Source organism: Myodes glareolus, chromosome 3 (assembly GCF_982192425.1).
Source record: "Myodes glareolus chromosome 3, mMyoGla1.1, whole genome shotgun sequence".
Classification (NCBI taxonomy): domain Eukaryota; kingdom Metazoa; phylum Chordata; class Mammalia; order Rodentia; family Cricetidae; genus Myodes; species Myodes glareolus.
In genome coordinates, this window is record NC_142028.1 from 54,635,241 (window position 1) to 54,659,552 (window position 24,312).

The 24,312-nt window shown below is 39.3% G+C and overlaps 1 protein-coding gene and 1 non-coding gene across 4 annotated transcripts in view; one reads left to right on the forward strand and one right to left on the reverse strand.

Annotated features, from left to right (window-relative positions):
* The window catches only part of Tafa1 (TAFA chemokine like family member 1), a 524,535-nt gene that overhangs the window by 71,498 nt on the left and 428,725 nt on the right, over nucleotides 1-24,312 (reverse strand). The window lies entirely within an intron of this gene.
* On the forward strand, nucleotides 13,892-13,995 carry LOC125403319 (U6 spliceosomal RNA). The gene has a single exon (XR_007232910.2). It is a non-coding gene; the product is annotated as a U6 spliceosomal RNA (small nuclear RNA).

Here is a 24,312-nt window from a genome sequence, read left to right on the forward strand (position 1 = left end):
ATTGAGTGAGGTCAAAGACAGTCCTGCCAAAAGGCTGCAAATAAAATCGGGTGATTCTCTAAGGGGAAATCAGAGATTTATAAGGAGAAAAAAGCAGGAAATGTGAGCAATGTGGCCAATTTGTGGATATTGGCCAGTTTGTCCTTGACAGCAGGATGAAAACCTTATCTTCCCTGGTCACCTTCACTGACTTCATTGGCCTTTCATTGCTATCCTTCCTGATTTCTTTATCCATTCTGGTTCCTAAGGCCATGGACATTCCTCTGTATCAGTACTACCCATACAATGTGATAATAATTTACAACAATGACCCCTTTTCTACTACAGGGACTGCCAACATAAATGACCTCTTCTTTTAATTCTATGTGTTCACAATATTCAAACACAGGAGCTGGAATTCAGGAGGTCAAAAAGTTCTAGATGTTCATAAATGTATGCTAGACCTGTATTTTTCTTGAATAAGGGATGGCTGTGTAAAAGTGGTATTTTAGGAAGATTACCCCAGCATTGTATGCTAAAGTTGGGAATGTTGAGGTTGAATGATCATCACTGTATCTGTAACGAAATAAGTTTAGTTCCTGGCAGGGGGTGACTGTCAAGAAAGGTGAGAAGAAACACGGTGGCCTAAGTGATTAAAGGGGTGATCATGGAACAGGAAGGATCAAACTGGGATGGGGGAATTGGAGGGAAGGGTCGGGGGAGGGTATGAATAAAGGGTAGAGGGGGGCATAAATAATACTAAAGGCCTTTTGAAAAAGCTACATGGAAACCCATTACTAGGTAGCTTCTATATATACAATAAAAATAGAATTAAAATGAATTACCCCAGAGTGGGGCAAGAATGCCTCTACCAGACAACACATGCTAACAAATAAAATCCCAGTGCCAGGAATGGGCTGCCTCTTCTCAAACTGTTGGCCAATGGGGTTCCATAGACTACAAAACATTACAGACTTTTGTTAATGCTATTGATTACCCTCTAGAAATAGTCAGTAAGACCCTATTGCTGAAGACACCACATGCTTCAGTCATAGACCATGGAGAAACCAAGCAGGTACTGATCCGAAAGCTTCATCACTACTTGCTAGATTTTTCAATGCTATAAGGAATTATGCATACTGCCAGAGGAGAAAGGGACCATCAGTCTTATCCAGCTGTGCATCCTGTGAGCTCCACGAACAACTGACCTGGTAAGACAAGCTCACTGGTTCAGTAATTCAATAAGCATCACATGAATAACCAACCACTTTCTAATTGGATTTAAGTCTTGCTCTACAAAATGAAGCCCATAACTGGCACTATTATCAGGTCAGAAATCTGTGGCTATATGGATCATGGACTTTAGGGGAGAACCTATTAATATTATTATGCTAACTGACCACAGCATTAAACCAGCTCCTAATGACTTGTGGCTATTCTAATAGAGAAGTATATCTCTCAATCCTCATCTGAGAAGCTTTGATTTGCAGTAGATGGCAATCTAACTGATCAGCGTGTCTAAAAGAAGAGATTAGAGAATGCTCAGCCTTAAGAGGAGTTCCTATTTAACATTCAATTCTTCCAAGGATCATTGTGGAAGAAGAGGTGGAAACATTGTAAGAGTCATAGAGATGGTAGATGACTACAAGGAAATGGTGTCTTCTAGACAAAGCAGGGCAGTGACACGTAAGAACCCACAGTGGTTGTGCCTCTGCAAGCTCAAGCCAGACAAAATGCCATCACAGAAAGGGGCAGTAGGCATAAAGCCTTTCTCCCTCACTGGGAAGCTATTGGCAACAGATAGCTGCAGGGAAAGGGAGAGTCATTCTTCTTTAAACATGCAGTTAGTGGCAGGTTAGTCACTCTTGTGAAAAGAATGTACCTACAAATAGAAGGGCAGCTCACTTTGTCTTGGTAGGTTTTAAAAAATAAAAATGAGAAAAGGACACAAAGTTGGGTAGATAAGGAAGAAAATGGATCTGAGAGGATTTGGGCAGTAGTTCATATCATAAAATGCTTTTCAGAGGACTCTTATAGAACTAAAATCAGAAAAAAATTAAAAGGGAGAGACTTACTGTCTTGAATTTACATTATCCTATCAGTGATCTAAAAATAACTGTTTATGTCATTCTTATTTCTTGAGATAGGATCTCACTGTTTAGTTTTGGCTGGCCTGGTACTAGACTACCATGGCCTGAAACTCACAGAAATATGCCTGCCTCTGACTCCCAGGTACTATGATAAAAAGGAGGTACCAACATGTCTTGCTTAAATATTTGATATCATTATTAATACAGTTGAAGCTGTGGAACAAACATGGGACCCGGCCTAAACTATGCATGTAGCTCTGTCAACGAGCTATGTCTTCAGAGTCCAGATTTCTAAAATTGATTAAAATTGATAGTCAAAATGGATAAAAAAGTTTTGGCTAACTGAAACTCAACTGTTTATTAATATTAGCCTATGGGACAGATACTGTTACCCACTTTATATAAATAGCAAGTTAGAGTCTATCAGTACCCTTGGAAAGGTCAACGACAGTCTAACTTTGGAGACATGTAAAGAACATCAGCAACATTAAAATAGCTGTGTAAGGTTGTGCATAAGCATTAGACCTATCTGAATGGTCATTAAAGCCACAAGAAGTAAGTAAAGTCACCTAATTCTTCAAATACTCTTTAGGTCCCAATGCGATTAACTTTACATTGGCAGTCCATATGAGTTTCAATAATCAGTGAAATTGCATCTGTGATTGTGTGGTTGTATTTAACTATTTTTTTCTCATCACTGTGGAAAATCGCACAAATCCACTAGGAAGAATTTGTTTTAGCTGTAGATATTAAAGGGTTCAAACCAAGGTTTCTTGACTCCTCTTTGTTGGACCAAATATCATGAAGGAAGGAACAGGTTTCAGAGGAGGGTCTATTATTTCATGGCAGTCAGGATGCAGAAAGAAAGATAGGGAGGATCCAGGAACAATACACCACCAAGAACCTGCTTCCAGAACTGATCTTTCTTCCTACCCTGTGAGGTTCTCAGAATCACCCTGAATAATGCCAACAGCTGGGAACTGATTCCAACATATACATATTTTGTGGGGATTTACATATCCAGATAATAATAGCAGATAATGTTTCCAGACAAATAACAGGTCAGAACACTTTTACAGACTTTCTAGTTTCTGTTTTTGTTATTAGAGGAAAGTCTGGATGAGTTTCCCTGATAGTATGATGTTATGACAAAATTCAAGTAACACAATAGTTTATGAAGAGTTCCTGGCTTTGTTGTGTGGGTTAAAGTCTCCTAGCCAACTGTCAAACATGGGGAATAAAAGCCAGTCCCCCTTATGCACAAAGAGGAGTTTATAAGCCAACTATGCTTGCAATGGATTCATTTAATACCTGTGCTCTCATTGTTTGCTTTTGGAAGTACTAGCTCTGATCATCCTGTTCTTTGTTTTTACAAACCTTACTATTGAAAGGTCAGAAAGGCATCTAGAGTCTTAGAGATCTTAGAGGGTCACATTGCAGTGGAAGGGATGCTCTTGAGCATTAGGTGAGAGCTGCCCAATCTCAGTGTGCTTCAGAATGATCTACAATGATTGAAACATAGTCTATTGTGTCTTCTTCCTTAAGTTTCTGTTTCAGTTAGTTCCTGAAAATTTACGTTTTTAACAAGTTCTGAAGCCATGCTGATGCTACTAATTTAGGCTCAGTATTTCCTTTGCATCCAACTAATTCCTGTCCAGAGAAGTTTATTAAGGCCTTGTCTCAACCATGTGAGCTAGACCACAGCTGAACACCAGCCAAGTAGGACCATGTGAGGTCCTCTCTGACCATGTTAGCTAGGTCAGAGCTGAAGTGCAGGTAAGTAGAGCTTTGTGAGGTCCTCCCTGACCTGCAGAGTTTGAAGAGGTGAGGGTGGAAGCCGAGTGTGCATGTATATCCTTGACATCTCTTACCCTGTTTTTAGGTTGGGACATGCCTTCATCTTCTGAGTTCCTGTTATCTAAATGGAATGATATTATACTATTGAAATGTGGGGCTTGCTTGTTTGTCCTGGCCACCTGGCTAGCTTAGACATGAAATAACCACGTAGAAATTGAATTAATTATCTCGAGCCTCCTATTAGCTAACTCTCACATCTTGATTTAACCCATTTCTATTAATCTGTATATTGCCACAGGGCAGTGGCTTACCGGGAAAGATTCTAACCAGCGTCTGTCTCAGGTGGAGGACCCATGGTGTCTCTCTGACTCTGTCTTCTTCCTCCCAGCATTCAGTTTTGTCTTCTTTGCCTGCCTAAGTTCTGCCCTATCAAGAGCCTAAAGCAGTTTCTTTATTAACCATTGAAAGCAATACAAAAACAGAAGGAACTTCTACACTATCATACTACATATAAAGAGACAATTATGTAGAAAAAACACTGTGTAAATACCTTCAAAACTTAGTCTCCAAATTAACATGCTTGATTTTTAGAACCATCCTAATAATAAATACCCATGTATTATCAAATTACTAAATATGAAGACTTATTCCAGTATTTTCTTAGTAAAGAAAAAATAATGAAGAACCAGAAGGCCCAACAGGAGGACACTGTGGTCTTGAATTATGATGGGCACATGTATTTTGTTTTCACTGTGTTAAAAATTCATCATGGTTTAAAAACTTTTGCTCTTTAATGAAATCTTATATAACCATATAAAAAATAAGAGACATGTTCTAGCATTGTTTCCTTAAAATTACTGCAGAACATTTTGGACACCAAATGTCTAAGGAGATAAAAGAACCTACAAACAGTATCTAGAGATGCTATTTATTTAGAGCAATATTTATCCACATACATATAAAAACACAATGTATGAAATATATGTGCGCTCTAAAGTAGATCATACACTATATATTCATACAATTTTTTGACTGCAGAGAGACATTTGATTCTGGGACATCTAAGCTAAACAAACCTATATGTTTAAAGGTATCTTCACTTCAAAATTTGAGTCTAAGGATATGTTGCTTTGGAAAAGAGGTTCTTCTTTTGCTTACACAAAGGATGAGAACCTATGGATTTCTTCCAGACTAATGTGGTTTGATGGACCAAGCCCACCTGAATGGTCTCCATGTGGTAGGAGAGAATTGTCTGTATTCTGTCAATCATGTTTTAAATAAACACTGATTGGCCAGGCAGGAGGTGTAGGCCGGAAAGCCAGACAGGAAGTAGAAATGATACAAGGAGAGCAGAATTCTGGAGAGGAGGAAGTTGATTACTCCCACTCCTGCCCAGATCACCAAAGTAGCAGGATGTGAGCTGCCCCACTGAAAAAGGTACTGAGCCACATGGCTAAAATAGATCAGAAAAATGGGTTAATCAAGATGTGAGAGTTAGCCAGTAAGAAGCCTGACCTAATGGGCCAATCAGCATTATAACTTATAGAGATCTCTTGTGTGGTTGATTTTCTCTGGAGCCTGCCAGCTGTGGGGTACCAGGCGGGGACAGAAAACACAAACAAGCAGGCCCAACATGTTACATCCATGAACACCCCAAAATTACTTCAACCAATAAACAGCAGGAAGTAGTTTGGGGAGAACTACACCCAAATTACCAAATATTGTTTATAAATGTTTGTTTACATTTAAAGGGGGATATGCTATAGATATGAATACTTTGCATTGGTATGGATCTTGGTCTACTGATACAAATTTTAGGTCAATTTTGTCATATGCATATTTTTGTTCTTGATTAAAGTATTTTGTTTGTGCAGCCCATTTAAAAATGTAATATATAATTAAGAAATACAGATTAATAAATAATCATCTATAATAGTCAAGCTTCTAGTTCTGTTAGTTAGGTTTTATATATATATACAGATACATATATACATACATACAGATAGATAGATAGATAGGTAGATAGATAGGTAGATAGATTTCAGGTAGATAATCATCAAACCTTTCATAGACCACAGAATATGGCATTTAAAAGGTTTTAAGAACTTAGGACTTTTCATGACAGTGAGATAAATCTGCTCCTGGCAGCACCAATCTACTTCAAGAGGACAATGGGCATCAAACAGGCTCCTCATGGAGTTTGTTAGTCATTTGGGCAAGAAACTGCTCTTGCCTGAACTGATTGACTAGACTCACAGGATTCACAAAAAATGACTGCTGAAGCTGCTTAAAGAAGGTGAGACAGTCCTTTGGGGTTCCTGCTTCATGAAAGAGCATGCCAGATGTTCTGCAGAGCACAGAAGAAAGTGACTGACAAACTGCCAGTATTGGTGGAACTGTCTTTGAAATTTCCTGCTTTGTAGAAAAGTCTGCTAAATATTATGGGTTTATAGGCTGAAGATTGGATGCCCCAATGATACAGAAGAACTTTGGGTGACTGTTCAGGCAGCAAGAGGTTTCTGTCAATTCTAGAGTTTTGGAAGTTGTTTACAATGCACTTCCTGTTTACTTAGGTAATATTATATCCTTCTAGAGTCTTTGATGGAATTGATGAATAGATAGTTATAATTATAGTTTTTCTTAGTTATGATAAATGATAAAGTAGATATAAATCTTGTAACTGTAATTCTTGCTTGATTTTTATATGTAATTTTATTATATTAAAGTTAAAACTTACCTTTTTATTTAGACAGAAAAGGGGAGGTGATGTGGGATTTCCCTTTGTATACTGTGAATATGTTTTATTGCCATTGGTTAATAAAGAATCTTCTTTTGGCCAATGGTTTAACAGAGTAAAGCCAGGCTAAGAGAGATATATAAAAAGAATAGCAGAGTCAAAGAGAAGTCATGTAGCCACCCACAGGAGACAGACTCCTTCACCGGAGACCACTGGAATTTTGCTGGTAAACCTTGAGTCTCGTGGTAAAATACAAAATAATGGAAATGAGTTCATTTAAGATATAAGAGTTAGTCAGAAATATGCTTAAACTATTTGCCAAACAGTATTGTAATTAATACTGATTTCTGTGTGATTATTTTGGGTCTGAGCTTACAGGTATGAACAAGCAGCAGCCTCCTGCCAATAGAGGTGTGTGTGTGTGTGTGTGTGTGTGTGTGATGCAGGTATGTGTGTGTGCCTGATGCAGGTGTGTGTGTGATGCAGGTATGTATATGTGTGTATGTGATTCAGGTGTGTGTATGTGTGATACAGGTATGTGTGTATTATGCAGCTGTGTGTGTGTGCTACAGGTATGTGTGTGTGATGCAGCTCTGTGTGTGCGATGCTGATATGTGTGTGAGATGCAGGTGTGTGTGTATGTGATGCAGATATGTGTGTGTGCTTGATGCTGGTGTGTGTGCGTGCATGTGATGCTGATGTGCGTGTGTGTGTGCGTGTGATGCTGGTGTATGTGTGTGTGTGAGATGCAGATGTATGTGTTTGACATAGGTGTGTGTGTGTGATACAGGTGTGTGTGTGCGTGAGAGAGAGAGAGAGAGATGCAGGTGTGTGTGTGTGTGTGTGTGAGTGAATAAATACCTGCTTAGAGAGTTCTCTGTTTCACAGACTCAAAGCTTTACAGAGAATAATTTTTATTTGAAAAACTTCCCTTTTATGTTATAGAAGTTGCTAGATGTTATCTCAAACATTGCTAAAAAACTCTTCCTGATTTCTCCTTTAGGAGGGGCCACTGACTTGCTGGAAGTGTGAAGAAACCAACTAGATGTGCACAGGTGTTCTGGGCCCATTATAAGCATCACTGAGAATTCTCCTCAACTCTTCTGTCAACTTGCCACACCATGTTCTGATTTGTTAAACAAAGAGAGTGGCAAAGTTGAGAATACCTAATGAGACAGAAAATGCAGCTGCCACCACCCAGGAGAGCGCAAGAGGCACAGCGATGTATCTGCTCAGACTTCCAAAGACCGACTTCAGTGCTGGGCTCCGGCAGCCCTTTTTGTTCCCAAATCTCACTGGATGACTTTAAGACTCTGTCCCTTTTCTGGAAAAGGCCCAAGACTCAAGTATTCCATGAATAGGGAAATAATCCCTTAGTAGAACTATTTCTATGTGATTTATCTTTCCTGCTCCTAAATTTAAACTCAAAATAAAATGGGAACACTATCCATCCAGCAATGCGATCTTTCAAACAATGCCTAAACCTGATAATACTAAACACTAGGGCTAAGGAGATGCCCCAGTAGGTAAGGGCACTTGCTGTGCAAGCAGGAGAAATGAGTGTGGAATGTAAACACACTTGTAAAATCTTGGCCAGGCCATACTGTCTATAACCCCATTATTGGGGTGTGGAGATAGGAAAGTCTAGGGAGCTTGCTGGCCAGCCACCCCAGCCAAAGCAGTAAGGTTCAGGTTCAGTGACCCTATCTCAAAAATAAAGTGAAATATACATTAAGAGGAAAACAACCAATGTTTCCCTCTAGCCTCTGCACACTTGTGCATCGAGTGGACATACTCCACCCCTACATGCACACACACACACACACACACACACACAAAGGCATGCCACAAACACATACCACCTATTTGTATTGTACCAGTCTCTTTAGCTGAATCTTCTAAAACTAAACATATACCTATTCTTCAATCCAGCAATTCCACTCCTAGTTTTATAGTCAATCAAAATACACACTTATATTTGCCATATGAAGTGCATGTAGATGTCTACAAAATGACACATAATGTTCAAAACTTGTTCAAGAAAGTTTTGGACAAAATTCAAAACGCGAACTATTGTGGTGTATTTAGCATGTGGAAAACTCTACACATTGTGTAGGGTAGTGGTGAGAAAAAGAATAAGTATTACATGGAACAATATAGGACACCATTACAAGCTGTTTCAAAAATACACTGCAGAATTATACTGTATGACTAGCAATTTAAAAAGACATAAACTGACTCATGATAACAGAAGTAAGGAGCAGACACCTGGGAGGGTAAGGTAGAAAGGAGGTAAGTGATCCAAGATGCAGGCACTATTTGTCTTAGGATCCCTGGAACACGTGTGTGTCCATTCCAGAAGCTATTTAGTTTTGCATAATGATCATTATTTTGCATAATTATAAAGATAAAAAGAAAACAATTATTGTTATAAACTTGTACACTCCACTTTAATATTAATGTTAGGAACATTAATAATTATAGCCAATATTGGTATGACATCTGTATCTATATACTTGTCAAAAAGTTTGGTCTTGGTAACAAATCCTATGAATTTTTTTAAAAAATGGGTATTGGAAAATAATTCACTCAGGCTTATGTAGGTGAGACTCCAGATCTTAGTAAATGGTTTTTAGCAATAGATATTTGACCATGAAGTCATCTTAATTTATAATTAAAACAGATACTAGTCCATGAAATTGCTATTTTAATCCTCTATTTTCAGAAATGTAGGAAGTGATGTGGGTTTGTTATTGTCTTGTTTTGTTTTTGTTTGAGTCAAGACTCACAATCTTCCTACCCCAACTTCCTAAGTGTTGGTGTGTGTTACCACATTGGGCTGAGACGCAACAATTAAGGCATTCAAACATGAATTCTTCATAATTGAGTTGCAGGTTCCCAAGTCTCAGTTTCTGAGACAAGTGGGCAGAGTTCCAGGCATGTTTCTGCATACGTTGAACGGCTGCTGGTTTCTGAAGACTGGCGCTCTCTCTGTCTGAACAGCTTAAGGTCAGGCCCCTGAAAATGAGACCTCAGCATTGAAAACAGGGTTTTGAAGGATGAGAACAGAAGCATTTCACATCTGACCCTAGCAGGAGACTTTCACTCCCAATGCCTAGGGTGAGCGCAGAGAACCAGAGTGATTCTGACAAGGAAGTAGGACCTAAGGCAAACAGTTCAGCAGATCACATCTCAGCTGAGAGGAATTCACCACACTTCTAAAAGTCAGTGGGAAAACAGCCATTCTAAGAAGACAAAGCCAATAACGCGATAAGCGGGATTGTATCCCGAGAGTCGCTGTTATCTTTTCCACTTTCATTGTTTCTCTCTTATGCTACACAAAAAACAACCTGCATTAGAGACTATGTTGAAGTGATGATTTATTTAGTTCACTTTGCTATAGTCTTTTGTGGGTTTGTTGGCATGTCTGACCACTACCTAAGCCTACTTTTCACGGAGAACAGAAATGGCTCGGGATGCAGGCACAGGGATAATTTTCAAACTTGAGAAACCAAGATAAAGAAGCAGTGATATTTTCACAGGAATATCACGGGACGGGTGGTCACTGTTCTCAGAGTCTATATTTAGCCATAATATGCTGCTAGGTGTGTGTCTTCTCTCCAAGTTCATGCCTTTCTGTGCTTGCCTGTTCCCTTCCCTCAAACTACTCCTGAAGCTTCCAGTTGTGGAGCAAGCTGCATGGCTCTGGTGTCTTCCTAGGAGTGGTTTGGGCAGTTGCTGCAATTTCCAGGAGTAGGGCATGAGTGTGGAAATCCACCTTTGTGTAAAGATTCAGAATCTCATGCTGTCAAGTGTGACGAGACTGTCGTATGTCACCACTGTGAGGCATCCAGGAGAAATGGTTAAAGAAGAGGACCCTAGGATTTAGAGACTTCAACTCGACCTTGTGATCCTCTCGTTCCTTTCTTATACAAGATTCCTAAACATGCTAGTGTAGTTAGAAAACAAGCTATGTAAAGCGCCCACGAAATGATCTGACACTTAAATTGTAGTGAAGACTTGCAGTACCTGGGAATTTTATTTACTAAAGGTGTTACGTTGTCTTACACACATACTGTTTAACACTAAACTCTGATCTTATCCACCTTTCTTATGGTGACCTCCTTGAAGCCTTCTTTTATTCAGCTTTTTAGCTGTTGTACTATGATCCATATTTTGTGTACTTTTAGGCCCTGAAAACACAATACAAAAAAAGCTAAGAAAAAAATTATGTTATCTGTAGAAATGGTATTTTGGGGAAGGGCGAGAGATAAAGTATAAATAAACACACATATAAGTCACTATAGATTCTGCTCAAGAAAGCACATAAGCACGAATTACAGCAAAACTATTGAGCAGAGTCACTGGACACAGGAACTGAGTGAAGTAGGGAAGGCCACCTTGACCCCTGTTCTGAGCAGCTGTCAAACTGGACGGCTGAGGGATCAAGACATTTTCTTTCCATGGGGCTACTTGATTTATTTCAGGATATCATGGCAGATAGATGGATATGGGCTATTATCTGAGGGAACCATTCTCCCATTGTCCAATGTCACTGGAGAAGGAAGCAAACCAGACAATATCATTGTCGCTATCTTGTGGGCAGGTGTACTTGGGAAACAGTGTCACCCCACAAAAAGTCTTCTCATAAAGAAATGCTGAGCATACAAACAGAGAGATCGAATTATCTATCATCAACTCACATCAACCTTGTGGTTCATCACCATCATACCTTTCTACATTTTCACTTCTCCACCCAGGAGAACCTTATAACCAACCCTACTTCCTAGCATCTTATGCTGTGTGTTGCTGGCTTAGATACAACACCCGGAAGCAGAGGAAGATGGAAAAGAAATAGTAACCGTTATTCTCTGGTGGGATTTTTCTGGCAGACAATTCAGAGCAGCAGCTGTCTGGGGCACTAGAGAGTTCCTGAGTGGCTGAGATAATAGCCAGTGGCTTGCTTTCACATCTGTGGGCTCTTCCCAATCAATAAGTCGGATCTTGAAAGCAATGGGGACCATCGACTCGGATGTATTCATAATCACTTCAAGGTTTCTTGGCTGTGGACTACTAACCATTTCCTTATTCGGCCTGTCTTAGTCCTCCTGCCTGTCAGATGTCTAACCATGACATTCGTACATCCTACATCTATCTCCTCAGGCTATCTAGAGTGACTCCTATGGTTCTGTTTAAAGCAAACTGATGCACTACTCATTTCTGTCCACCAGTTCAAAGCAATTTGTTAGTCAAAACGGTACTTTACCAAAAATTTATTATCACTAATTGACTGGAAAATCCTACGTGATTTCCAGGTAGTCAGCTGTTAACTGCTTAACCCACATTTTATTCAGACAAATGCATGTGACTGAGAAACTAGTAAGGGGACAGGATTTGTGGATTATGAGTCCATGTTCCAACCAGAGTGATTCTTCCCTTGATTACAGTACAGCCCCACAACCAGGGTATCAGTGTTAACACCACCATTTCATTCCAATCCCCCCAGCTCTACTTGTGTGTAGATATTTAGTTTGAAAGAATTTCACCCCGTGTTGTGCCTTGCATCTAGTGCTGCCACCAAGATACTAATTCTGGCAGCAAGGATTCCAAGTATGCTTTTGAGTTTCAGTCTTTACAGTGTCTCTACATGTGGTCACAGCCTCTCTGATTTCCAGATTAAAAGGGTAAACTGTCATAGACACCTTAAGTCAATTCAAACAACTGAAGTTAGGAGATATCCGAACCAGAATCTGAATACAAATTATCTTATACCAAAGCAGTGGCCTGGCCAGAAGCAGAGTGGAGCTGCCCCTGGCCCTGCTCCTGGGGACAATCACTGTCACCTTTCCTGTCTTACTGGTGCTCTCTCTCTCTCACTTTTCAAAGAGAGAGAGAGAGAGAGAGAGAGAGAGAGAGAGAGAGAGAGAGAGAGAGAATAAGAGAGCCATTCTTGACTGTGAGCAATAAATGAGGCATAAATTATGCTTTTTCCATATTTTTCCTCTCCTGTGACTTTGCAAGGAACTAAGCACATTGATAAAGAGCCATTTGACACCTTGCAGAATTCATTTTTTACTACAAATGATGTAGCTATTGTTGAGTTGGCAGTTTTTTTTAAGTCTCATCGGCAACAAACATGTCTCTCTTAGAAACCAGAGTTGACGATAATAGAACGGTGCTGATCATGTGGGCCCCGGGCTGGATGCAGAGAACAAGGGAGGTTCCTTATAAATCTCAACAGCATTGCCGCACCAGCTATGGATGTTAATAGGGGTCCGAAAGAGCACAAATACTGTAATTGAAATCCACGGATATTCTCAAAACTTCATTTTACCCAATTGTTTCAGTGCCCTTGTGGACAAGCCTTGATGGGAATGGATGACAAGCAGTCCTGTGACTGATATGTGTTTCCTTTGCTCTTTGTTGTCTCAACAGAACCCAGCCACTGGGATGCCCAGCCTCCTACCACATGGCCAGGAAGGCACTTGGCTTTTCTGTCACAAATATAAACACTGCCCATTAATCTTTATGGCATCCCCAAGTCAAACGTATAACACACAGTCTCAGAGTCATAGTGTGGGACTGGAAGTAAACCATGTTCTTTACATATCTTTTAACTGATACAGCATTGATGTGTCATTTACCTCTTAGTCTAGGGGCCAAGAATCATCCTTTCATTTTGCACCATTGTGGCATAAGCAACACATTTAAGCTGTGTTCCCTTCAGTTTGAATTAAAAGCTCAAACTGATTATAAATCTGAAGTAAAAAGAAATCTTTTAACCTTCTGGGTTTGCCTATGGATGTGTTTGTGTTGCTGTAATAAACAGTGCTGATGAGACAGCTGTACAGATCTGAAGTTTACTTTCCTATCGTTGTAGAGTCCAACTGATGTCCACAAGAGTCTTCTTGATATGTCCTTGGAGGGGGACGGATATCATGGTCTCGAGCCCAGGAAAACAAGAAAAGCAACAGAGTCAACCAGTTTTAGCAGCATTAAAATGCTGAAGGTGGCACAATACAACCTAAACCTGACACCAGGCCCTATGTTCAATCACCTTGTACTCAGAATTAACTTGCAGCACATGAATTTGGGGAGGCTGATTATTTTAGGGGACTCATCCATAACACAGTGCATCATTTCAGCTTGTTTTAAATATAATGAATCAAGACCTCAGAAACAGGAAGTGGCTTGCAGCATGGGAGGAAAATCCAAGCATTACTGCATAATCGTATCTTGCACACCGCCATGGCAAGGAGTCTGTGTTATCGTTACTATTTAAAAGACAGAGCTAGTTTTGGTAGTACAGTTATTAAAATTAGAATGATACAGAGATTAGCAAGGCCTCTATATAAGGATGACAGTCGCATCTGTGAAGTGTTTCACATTTTTAGCTGGGAGTAGTAGGTCATTATTATAACCTTGGCATGTGGGAGGCTAGAGCTACTGTGAATTGGAGGCCAGTGTGAACTTTTCAATGAATTTCAGGCCAGACTTTGCCTAGAAGACCCTGTATAGGACCCTGTTTCAAAAATTAAAGAAACATAGGAGTTATTCATTAAGTCTTTACTAAAACACATGCACACAACATATGCATATGCACCACACATACACACAGAAACAACACCACACCACGCACACACCCCATGCAACACATACAGGACACATACACCACACATTTACACACACATACACACACCACCGACAACACCATCACACAGATGCCCTATACAAAACATCATATACACACACCGCTTCCTTCCCAGTGTGCCATCTTCTCTCTTGTGGTAACTGCCCAGATTTTAGGCAGATACACAGTTTCCTAGAAACAGACACTATTTTCTAGGTAAGCAGATGAAAATAGGGCAAAGGAAAAGTCAGCAGAAATGACTGTCCTTAAGGGAAAGGTCATGCCCTCTGCTATCTATCATTCTTTCCCATTGGATGGAATACAAACCTTGCAGACAGAGGAAGTGCAGCCACCTTACCCAGGAGGGTTGTGGTCCAAGAAAAAACCCGCCAGTCTGCTCTAGAAATTATCTGGATCTAGGCTTCAACTTGAGATAGAAGTTTCTGGGTTACTTACGCCAGAGCTGACTGGGATATCTTTTCCTTCCCTTTCCCCTGTGAAGAACTGAATAGTGTTCTGAGAGTTTACACAGAGCCTTCAACTTCCAGTTGCTGAGGAGCTCGTGATGTAACTCAGTGACAGAGCATGTATAGCATGTATGAGGCCCTAGGTTCTTTCTCAGAGTGACAAAGAAACAGCAGCATATTGGTGTCCAAACAATACTATACCAAGTTAGTCATAGCCAAGATTAGAGAAACCACCAGATGTGCAGATGTGGAAGGTCCACAGCTCTGAGACTCTGTCTTCCTAACCCGTGATCATCAATGTGCTTTCAGGCACGAGATGGCATGATGATATTCTCCACACTTTTCAGAGAATTATCCCCCCAGTTATCTCTGTATAGATCAAGATTAAATAATCTCTATGAAGGTTAACAATCTCTTTATGCTTTCCCCAATTCTGGCCCACAAAGGATACCTCTAAGCCAGTGAAAATCCAAGTGGGTTGGGAGTAGAGAACATCATGACTGGCCTCCTGGGTCTGTCCTCCTTGTAGCTGCTACCCAAATACAATCAGGGTCTAAAGTTCTACATGTTTAGGAAGACAGGGATAAGAAAGCACGTGGCTCTGCTACCATAACAAATGCGATGGTATAGGATGGGGAGGAAGGATGCTCCTATGTTGTTATCCACAGTACTTTACCAGCCAGCCATTCTTATCAATTTTTCACTTCAAATATTTATTTTATTTTTATTTGAATGTGAGTATGTGTGAGTGCAGTCACCTCCATGCTTACATTTGAAGAGGCCTGCAGAGGCTACCAGCATCAAATTGCTATAGAGTCAGAGCTATACACATTTCTCACATGAAACGTGCCTTCTATGTCCATGTGGTTTAAAGGACAGCTCTCCATCCAAATTTCTATCCCTTTATCTATTTTTATTCACCTTGTAGTAATTTCACTGTGTGAAATCATCTTAATTTGATATTTATTTGCTTCTTACACTCATATTTCTATGTTACTTCCATTAGCTTGCAAACTGATTACAAGCCTGGGAGTTTTGTCTGTTTCCTTTATGAACATATGACTTCACCAAGTATAACACCCAATATCAATTAGCAGGGCTTATTGCTATGTATCTATACATGTTCAATATCAATCGATAGTACCATGAGCTACAATTTTCAGGAATTCTGCATATGTTCAATCTTGATTGATACTGAGCTATAATTTTTATTAAAACCTTGGATACAAGACACTGACTAAGTCAAAATTCAGCATGGATCATTAAATGATTTCATAGATAACAAAGACGGAGTAGAAGACCAACAGAATTCAACAGTCAGGGAAAGCTAGGGCCAGGTCCAGAGAGAAAGTCAAACTAATTTAAAAACAAAACTCCCATTTGTATGTCAACCAAACAGGCTAATCAAAGCTGTGTACAGTGAAGTCTTATAGCAGAAGCCTTCTAAGTAACTGCGCTGCACGGCACGTTTTGGTATCGCGCTTGAAATAAAACAGTGGTTTTTACATTATGCTCCAGGAAGTAGATGCTCTCCAAAGATCTCCTTCAACTTTTCTCTGGCATCTATTGATCATATCCATAGAAATTAAGAGGAGATGGCAATTAAGTTTAAAATTTAATGGTGCTCTGCTGCTGCTAATTTACTGGCTGGCTCGATCAATGTGTCACCCTGGATAGAAATCTATGTACCCCTATGTGCTTGAAAATTCTATGCTGCCCTTTCAGCTAAATTTGTAACAATAACATGCAAACAAAGACTAAGTGGGCACTGCATAAAGAGGTGAGAGGATGACTTTAAGTGCCCACAAGAATGTAATCCACATTTTAAAGGAGATTACTTAAGCAGGAGAAAAAAAAGCTTTGCAATTGTATTTACCTTGGTACTTGTCAATTTTGGGATTCGCCAAGTGATCCATGAACTACATTCATCAGAAAAGTACATTTTTTTCCTCCCAAAGAGTACTAAAAAATATGTATGTGTCATGGGCATTCATTTTTGCCTGACAAACAATGACAAGAGGTCCTACACATGTTATGATTTAGTCTGGAATGTGTCATTTAACGCACAACCCAACTGGATTAGGAAGTCCAAAGGCTTTCTCACTTTACTCTGTGCCAATGGACTTTCTTATGATAAGACATAAGATAAAACTCCTGATAATTATATATAAGAAGATAAATACCTCTTCCTGCAAAATCTATATAGGATGAATTATACATTGATTATACTTAATTTTATTTCCATTAAGTCAAGTGTAGACATACATTTATAACTATTTAAAGATACAGAAAAATATAAAGTAAGTTTAATTGTTATTTCTCTATTATTTTTATATGTCATCTTATTCAGAATTTCCCCAAGGTCTTCAGAAATGTAACTTACAATAGCAAGAGTATATCCTTGCTATTAATTGTCTTATCAAAGATTTACCATTTACTCTGACTGCACAGAAGATCTTTCTTGTTTTCATATTCTTTCTGAAGCCCTGATAATTGCTCTAGGAGCAATTGATTTTCTTCAAAGGTGATAATGTATTGTGCATGAATAGCCAAAAGCACTCCCAGAAAGCTGGACATAAACCGAGAAGGGAACCAGAGGTAAGTATAGATAGACAGGGGCAGAAGCATGCCAAGACTTAGCACAGCACAGATAGAAGGATCCCTCCAGGAGAAGGAAGGTTTTTTGTCTCCATCTTGAGACCATATTATTGTAACTGAAATCCATTTTCATTCCCACTGACATTAGGAGGGTGTGTTGTGCTCTGTCTACCACTATAGTGTCCACAAAACCCAAGGTGGTTGTCTACAGCAATTGCAATCAAAACTTCAATTGCTCTTCATATAGTCATCTGCACTAAGATCGCAGGTTCAGCACATTAAGTACAGAGTGGATGATGGGAACAGCTAAAAAGCATTGTGTGGGATCTGTATATATATACTCATCTGTGCTATACTGGAAGACAAAATATTGCATTTCATCTGGATAAAAGCAGACTCTGGCGCGAGGAGACCCTGCACTCAGTCCCAAGCATGCTTATTTGAAGGGTCCTTCCATCCTAGACTGGTCCCCCAACCTTTGTCAGAGGGAAAGGAAAACAGTGAAATGGCTGCATCCCTGAGAACAGCTAGAACACAAACTACTTCCAATAGAGGTTATTCTTGTTTATTCCATGGTTTAAAACGTCTGAAAGAGGATCAGGAAATGGGAAGCTCATCTATAGAAAATTCCATAGGGAGCTCCTTAACAGAGAGCTCAAGCTGATGCCTCACCCTCTCTGGTTGATTTTTCTAATGTTTGTAAATCATCCATTTGGTGATGGTACCTTTGTTTGCTTTCCCAACCCAGCTACCCCAGTCATCTCTGGCACAGGCTATGATTTGATGACGCTTTGTGTTCTCTTTGCTCGTTATTTGTTCATTTACTTTTGCTTTTTATATACTTAGTAAATGCACTCATTCAAAAATATGGCTATGATGGCTCATTCTATGGACTTTATAGAACGTAAGTGCAATGTACATGATTTGGTCTCTTTCAGAAGGTTGGAGCTAAGTTATGGTTGTCCCTAAACTGAAGGAGGTGTCCATTTTTGTTTATATCTTGGGGCTACAGAGAACTATTTCATTTGAGATGTGTTTCTTTTGAAAGTGCATTTTAATTTGTTTATATTATACGATTATCAGTACTTCAAATAATTATAGCACGGTGGTTATGCATGTATGGATCCCAGACAAGGAGCAAGAACAGTTTCTGAACAACTGCTAGGAATACACATCATTAGGCATTAGCCCAAGCAATATGGAATCAGAGACCTTGGTAGGATCAGGATTGGGGTCTTGAGCATAGAGAAGAGAGAGCAATGTTGTCACAGATAGACACAATTTACCTGCAAATGCAATACCCAAGACTATATTACAACCACATGTAATAAACTGTTTATTATGTACCTGTCAGTAACTACTTTGTTCTCTATTATGCTAAAGTTTGTCTTTTCTTTGGACACAAGTGATGGTATTTAAAAAAAAATTTCTTTACTCATGGAGGAGCCCATCTCAAGGAGTGAATGCTGAGAAGAAAGATGAAAAGTGCTATCCTTGGAGACAGATCCCATGATGGGATGGAAGAGCTAGGCTATCAGACTTTGGGGATAGGAGGGGATATTCTAAGGATTTCTTCAAAGGCTGCCACATCAAGATTTGGTGACATAAATTTATCCAACTCTTTTTTATATGCCACAAATGTATTCCTACCTAGATAGTTTTGTTGTTATAGAAGAAGTGATTTTTAAAAGAGCCTCAGTCTTTAATTCTTACAGAGGCCACAAACTAGAAAACAAAAACAGAAAAGTATTTTTACGCTCATTTTTTTATGCTTTGGGGAAGACAGGGTATACAATAAAGTCAGCCTCTCAGAAAGGATGGCAATTGTGTACTCTCAAGACTTCCCTTCTGATCTGCCCATGTAACAAAGCAGGTATCAAATACTGTGCCAATTCTTACAAAGGAAAGAATACTGAAAACGCAATCAAGTTCAAGGGTAATGAGTGCAACATCTTAATTAAGTTTTCCAGAACTGCAGGTCTCTGTGATGATACATGGAGAGTTTGTCTCTATTTATGTATTGCTTTGATTTCACTGGGGATGATGTCGCTTCATGAACATCTTAAAATGAGAATCTTCTATGGGCAAATGGGGAATTAGGGAAAAACAGAAATGAGATTCTCTGTATCGATCTTATCACTCATTTCAAAGATGAGATAATACTTTCTATCAACTGCAAACACATGCATTCAACTCCCATAAAACTAGTATTAGTCCCATTTGATTCTGTGCTTGAACCAGGATTTAGTTATATTTATTCAATTCTCAGAACTTGTATTTTGCAAAAGCAAAAGATTCAAGTTTGAATCATTTCTTACTCCCCGTCCATTAAACGATCCAGGAACAAAAATTACTTGCTTTCGGAATTAGTCCCTGCATAAAATTCTTTATTTCTTTCTCTCTAAAACACAGATGCTGAACTCAAAATCAAAGATGAACCAAAATTTTCAACACTTTTAAAATAACTTCATTTTCTTAACCTGCCCATACTCTCTTAGAAAGGAAAGTTTCTTGTTAGCTGAAAGGTCAGGGTCTTTGTCCACACAGTGTGTGCAATGGTCTTGCTTTCCTTTAGGAAAGATGTTCATTTTCCCAGTTCCTTCACTGGCTCACTGGGAATCGCACTGAGCCTGAGCTTCATTTTGTAAGGGCATACCCATACTCAGGGGAAGCTTATGTTTCACGACCATAAAACATGTTGAAAGAACGTCCTGGATCCCTGACTAATGAGAAGGGTTGTTGCCATGTTGCCCACCATGCAACTCTCCCTCATAGCAGCAACTTCTATGATCACTGGCTGCTGCTCTTCCACAAAGGTGATTCTCAAAAGGTTGCTCTACCAACCTCCAGAAAATAAGTCAGTTTTGAGGGAATTTCCCAAGATATTAGTAGACATATTGAAGTAATATTTAGGTTGCCCTTATTCTATAAGAGTAAGTTATAAAGGAAAGGAAAAAAGTAAAAATATCTCTACTCAACTCATAATAGATTGTAGCTCAAGCTGTTCAACATGGCCTTCAGATACCATTTTTTGTGGAAAGAATCCAGAGATATTTTAAGAGTTGTATCAATGTTATTTATTTGTTTTTTAGAGTTTACAGACCCATGTAGGACTCAGACCCTCTTAGAATCAGAATCCTGTGTTCTAACACTAGAAAAAAGCATAAAACTATCAATGGAACAAATAGTTGGCTATTCTAGAAAGGTTAACAAGTATGACAAATCCTTAGCCGAATTAACCAAAAGAAGGGGAGAGAAAAGAACTAAATTAATATAACAATATATGTAAAGGAAACATTGTCATTGGTACCAATGAAATCCAGAAAATCACAATGATAGGCAAAAAATTTGTATCTCCCTTAATTTGTAAAACCTAAAAGAAATAAATGAATTTATAAATGCATATGACCTATCAAAATTAAGTCAAGATGATGGCAATAATTTTAAAAGATTATGATAAGCAATGAGATTACAGTAACTAAAAAAAATTCTGGGTTTGCTTTAGAATTCAGTTTTGGATTTTGGTACTGGCGTTGAACTGAGGATTATATGAATGCTGGAGTAGTTCCACACCACTGAACTACAATCCTCTAGTCTTGAGCTAATTGCTTTGGAGAGATGATTTAACACAACCGTGAACCATTAAGTTGACTGTGGGAAAACAATCCATAGTTTTGACTTATCAACTACTCATGTACTAGCTTATAACATATGTGCTAGTAGTACAGCAAAGTCATATGGCTTCATATCTCTCCTAACGCACAAGCAAAGGGCAAACTACTTAGAAGCATGGTCCCTGGGGCAATGTTATTAGAACTATTAAGATATTACCAAAAAATTGTAGGCATTTGTATCTGGCTGCTTGCGTATTCTAAAATAGTCACAAACATGTAGATGTAGAAGGAGAGCTGTGGTTACCATGGGCTGAGTGGCAAGAGTAGTCACAGTACACACAATTTCAGTATTATAAAGAAGAAGTTCAAGAGATCGATTTTACAATATGGCAACCGTGTTGATAAGATACTGCATCCTTAAAAATCGTTAACCAGTTGCTTTTTCACCTCCCTGAAATCATTAAATTTGTGAGGTTAATTAGCTACATTTAACCATTCTACCACACACACACACACACACACACATATCCCGAAACAGCATGCTGTAGATGATAAATGAAAGCAACTTTTGTTAACTAAAGGTAAATTAATATAAAGAGAACAGTTATGGATCCCTAGCTTTTATTTCAGCTTTCTGAGTCAGGAATCAGCATTAAGAATATAGCTTTTAGGTCAACAATCTGGAGGCCCCCCTCTTCTCTCCCTTCCTCTCCCCATCACTCTTGTTTTTTAATAGGGTGTCACCATGTAGTTGAGGTTAGTTTTGACCACTTAAATTCTCAGTTCTCCTTTCCTTGCTTCCTCGATAAAAGTGACTTAAAAATTCCTTGTAAATGCTACTGAAGCTATGCACAGGGATGGTTATGGGTACTTCAGAGGCAAAGTAAGAGTATGAAACAGCAGTTGTTATGACCTGGCATCAACAAAAACAAAACACTGCCACTGACCACTGCTTAAGACTCCCAAGTCTTCCCAGAAGGTCAGATAAGAACTTCGATGTCTATTAATCAGTAGCTGGGCTTCATCAATGGAATACAGTACGTCAACACAGCCACTAACTTCTGAGTACCTGACTTTAGTATAAGAATATTTGAAATAGCTGATCTTGAGATCAAAGACAGGAAGAAGGATATTAAGAGTGCTGGGAATAACTGTTAGGTTGGTGAATAGAGGGAGCAAGGTGCTTAGAATCAGGTTCCAGGACAAACAAGTTCATATATGCATAGAACAGGCAATGTTTAAGGATAGAGGAGAACACTTGAGGGACTCCTTACATGTAGCTGATCTGTTTCGCACAAAGAGAGCAGGTTAACCCAGAAGAGCTGTCCCTATTCTTGTTTAGCTCGTCTGTTGACTAATGTCACATGTTTTGAAGTTACCAACTTTTCTTTAACACCACAGCTGCCATCGTGCCCTAAATTTTCAGTAGGAGCCCCATTGCTAGAGTCTCTGTCGACTGCTCTACTTTCAAGGGATGCGTGAAGAATTCATTTCTCATTTTAGTGCTTCTTACACCTTTATTTACTAAGAAACACCCAAGAGTTAAGCTTCAGGGTCCCAAGATGAGAGGTCATAGACAGCCACTAGTGCTTCTATCAATAAAGAGTAAGTATATGGAGGCCTGGGAGGAATGTGAATGTTTTGACCACAGCATAACTCTTGTAGTTAGTTGTCATTTGAATCATGATGTTGGTGATCAACGCCCCAGGAGTAATGAGTGTAAAGCCTGACAAATAGTTCCTTTAAAATTATCTAGCACAAATCTGGCATATTGCTGTTTGTCAAATTATTCCTACGTCAGATGCTTACACAAAGTCTGTTGCCCATTGCCAAATGGCCTCGCTGCACATTTTCTCATTCGATAGGATCGACATTCTTCACAGATACTCGATCAAATAGAATTAATGACAAAGAGCTTCATATTTGCATTCAGCACCTACCTTGTTTGTTGCCACTTCATACCCCACTCACCTGCTGGTTCAGGCTCATCTGTCTTCTGTGGATTCAGAATGTACCAGAATTGCCAAGGGCAGAGTTACAGTTTGCATTTTGATCAGACAAAAAGCAAAGCAGTGTGGCACCAAGAGGAGCTGCCTTTCTAATGTGCACCCTTCTTTGTCATGTCAGAAAGATGCTGCATTTTCAGATTGCACATATTTCCACATCCTAATGTAGGGCCTGTCAATCCCCAGCACAAATTGTGAAAAGGTAAAGGACTCTGCAATGGCTCCTTTGTCAAGACAGAGTATTTGGGACACTGCATCTGACCCACTCAAACCCCATCATTCTTTAAAGATCTCAAAAGCCTTGAGTCTGCTAGTGCTCAAGGTCAGCGAGTGCTCTTGTCTCTAGAGATTAATCCATTTCCCTCCCAATCTTAGTGAAATAAAGCATTGCCATAGCAGCCAGGCAAAACCCGAACAACTAGATATGTGTACTGTTTCAGATGAAAATATATCATCATTCAAACAGGGAGTATGTGAGTTCATGATTGACAGTAACGTTATTCAACATTTACAATTCCCTCTTCAGGGATATTCAACATCGATTGAAACAGAATGCAGTGTTTAGGAACTACTCAGGGGTACTTTCAATAAAATGCTTCAAATAATGATTGTCTAAAGCTTGCTAGACACTTTGTAAATGTCAGAAACACATTAAATATGTTAAATGAGCATGTCCGGTATCCAGAAAACAACACGAGTGATTTACAATCAATTTCACACATGCCTGAGAATGCCTCCCCGGTGCAAGACAAAAAGGTCCTCTTTGACCAGGGCATACCAACCCCAAGCTTTGGTCCTGGTGTATAGTCAGCTCCACATAAGTGTGGGATACTTTCTTGGGGGTAAATACATAAGCTTTGGGGCCCACTAAGAGTTTCAAGTTGAATATGCCTTCCATGACTGAGTAAGGACCAGAGTAGATGTCACACTGCATTAAAAGTAGATGAAAGAAAAGATAACAGCATACCTTAAGTTAAAGGATTCTGGCCACAACCCTCCATCCCTCAGGTCCTTCAGACCATCTCCATATCCCAGCACTCAGGCACTTGGGCCTTTCATCTCTCTCATGGGTTCCTCTTGAGCATTCTTAGAGAGGTACCACCAGATCACCCATTGTTAGATGCCTTCACAATTACCACTACACGTGCCTAGGAGAATCTTGACAGTAAAATTTCACCGAGTCCTTCTTTTCACCATACAATATATTATCCCGAATCTTAGGCCACCAGAGATCCTATTTGATCTGTGTACTTTTAGAAGTTTATTTTTTATTTTATATGTTCAAGTATTTTTCTTGTATGTATAAGAGTACAATATATGCATTATAGTGTTTCTTGAGGCAAAAGTGAGTGTTGGATGCCCGGAACTGAGTATTTGGTTTATATGTAGTGTTT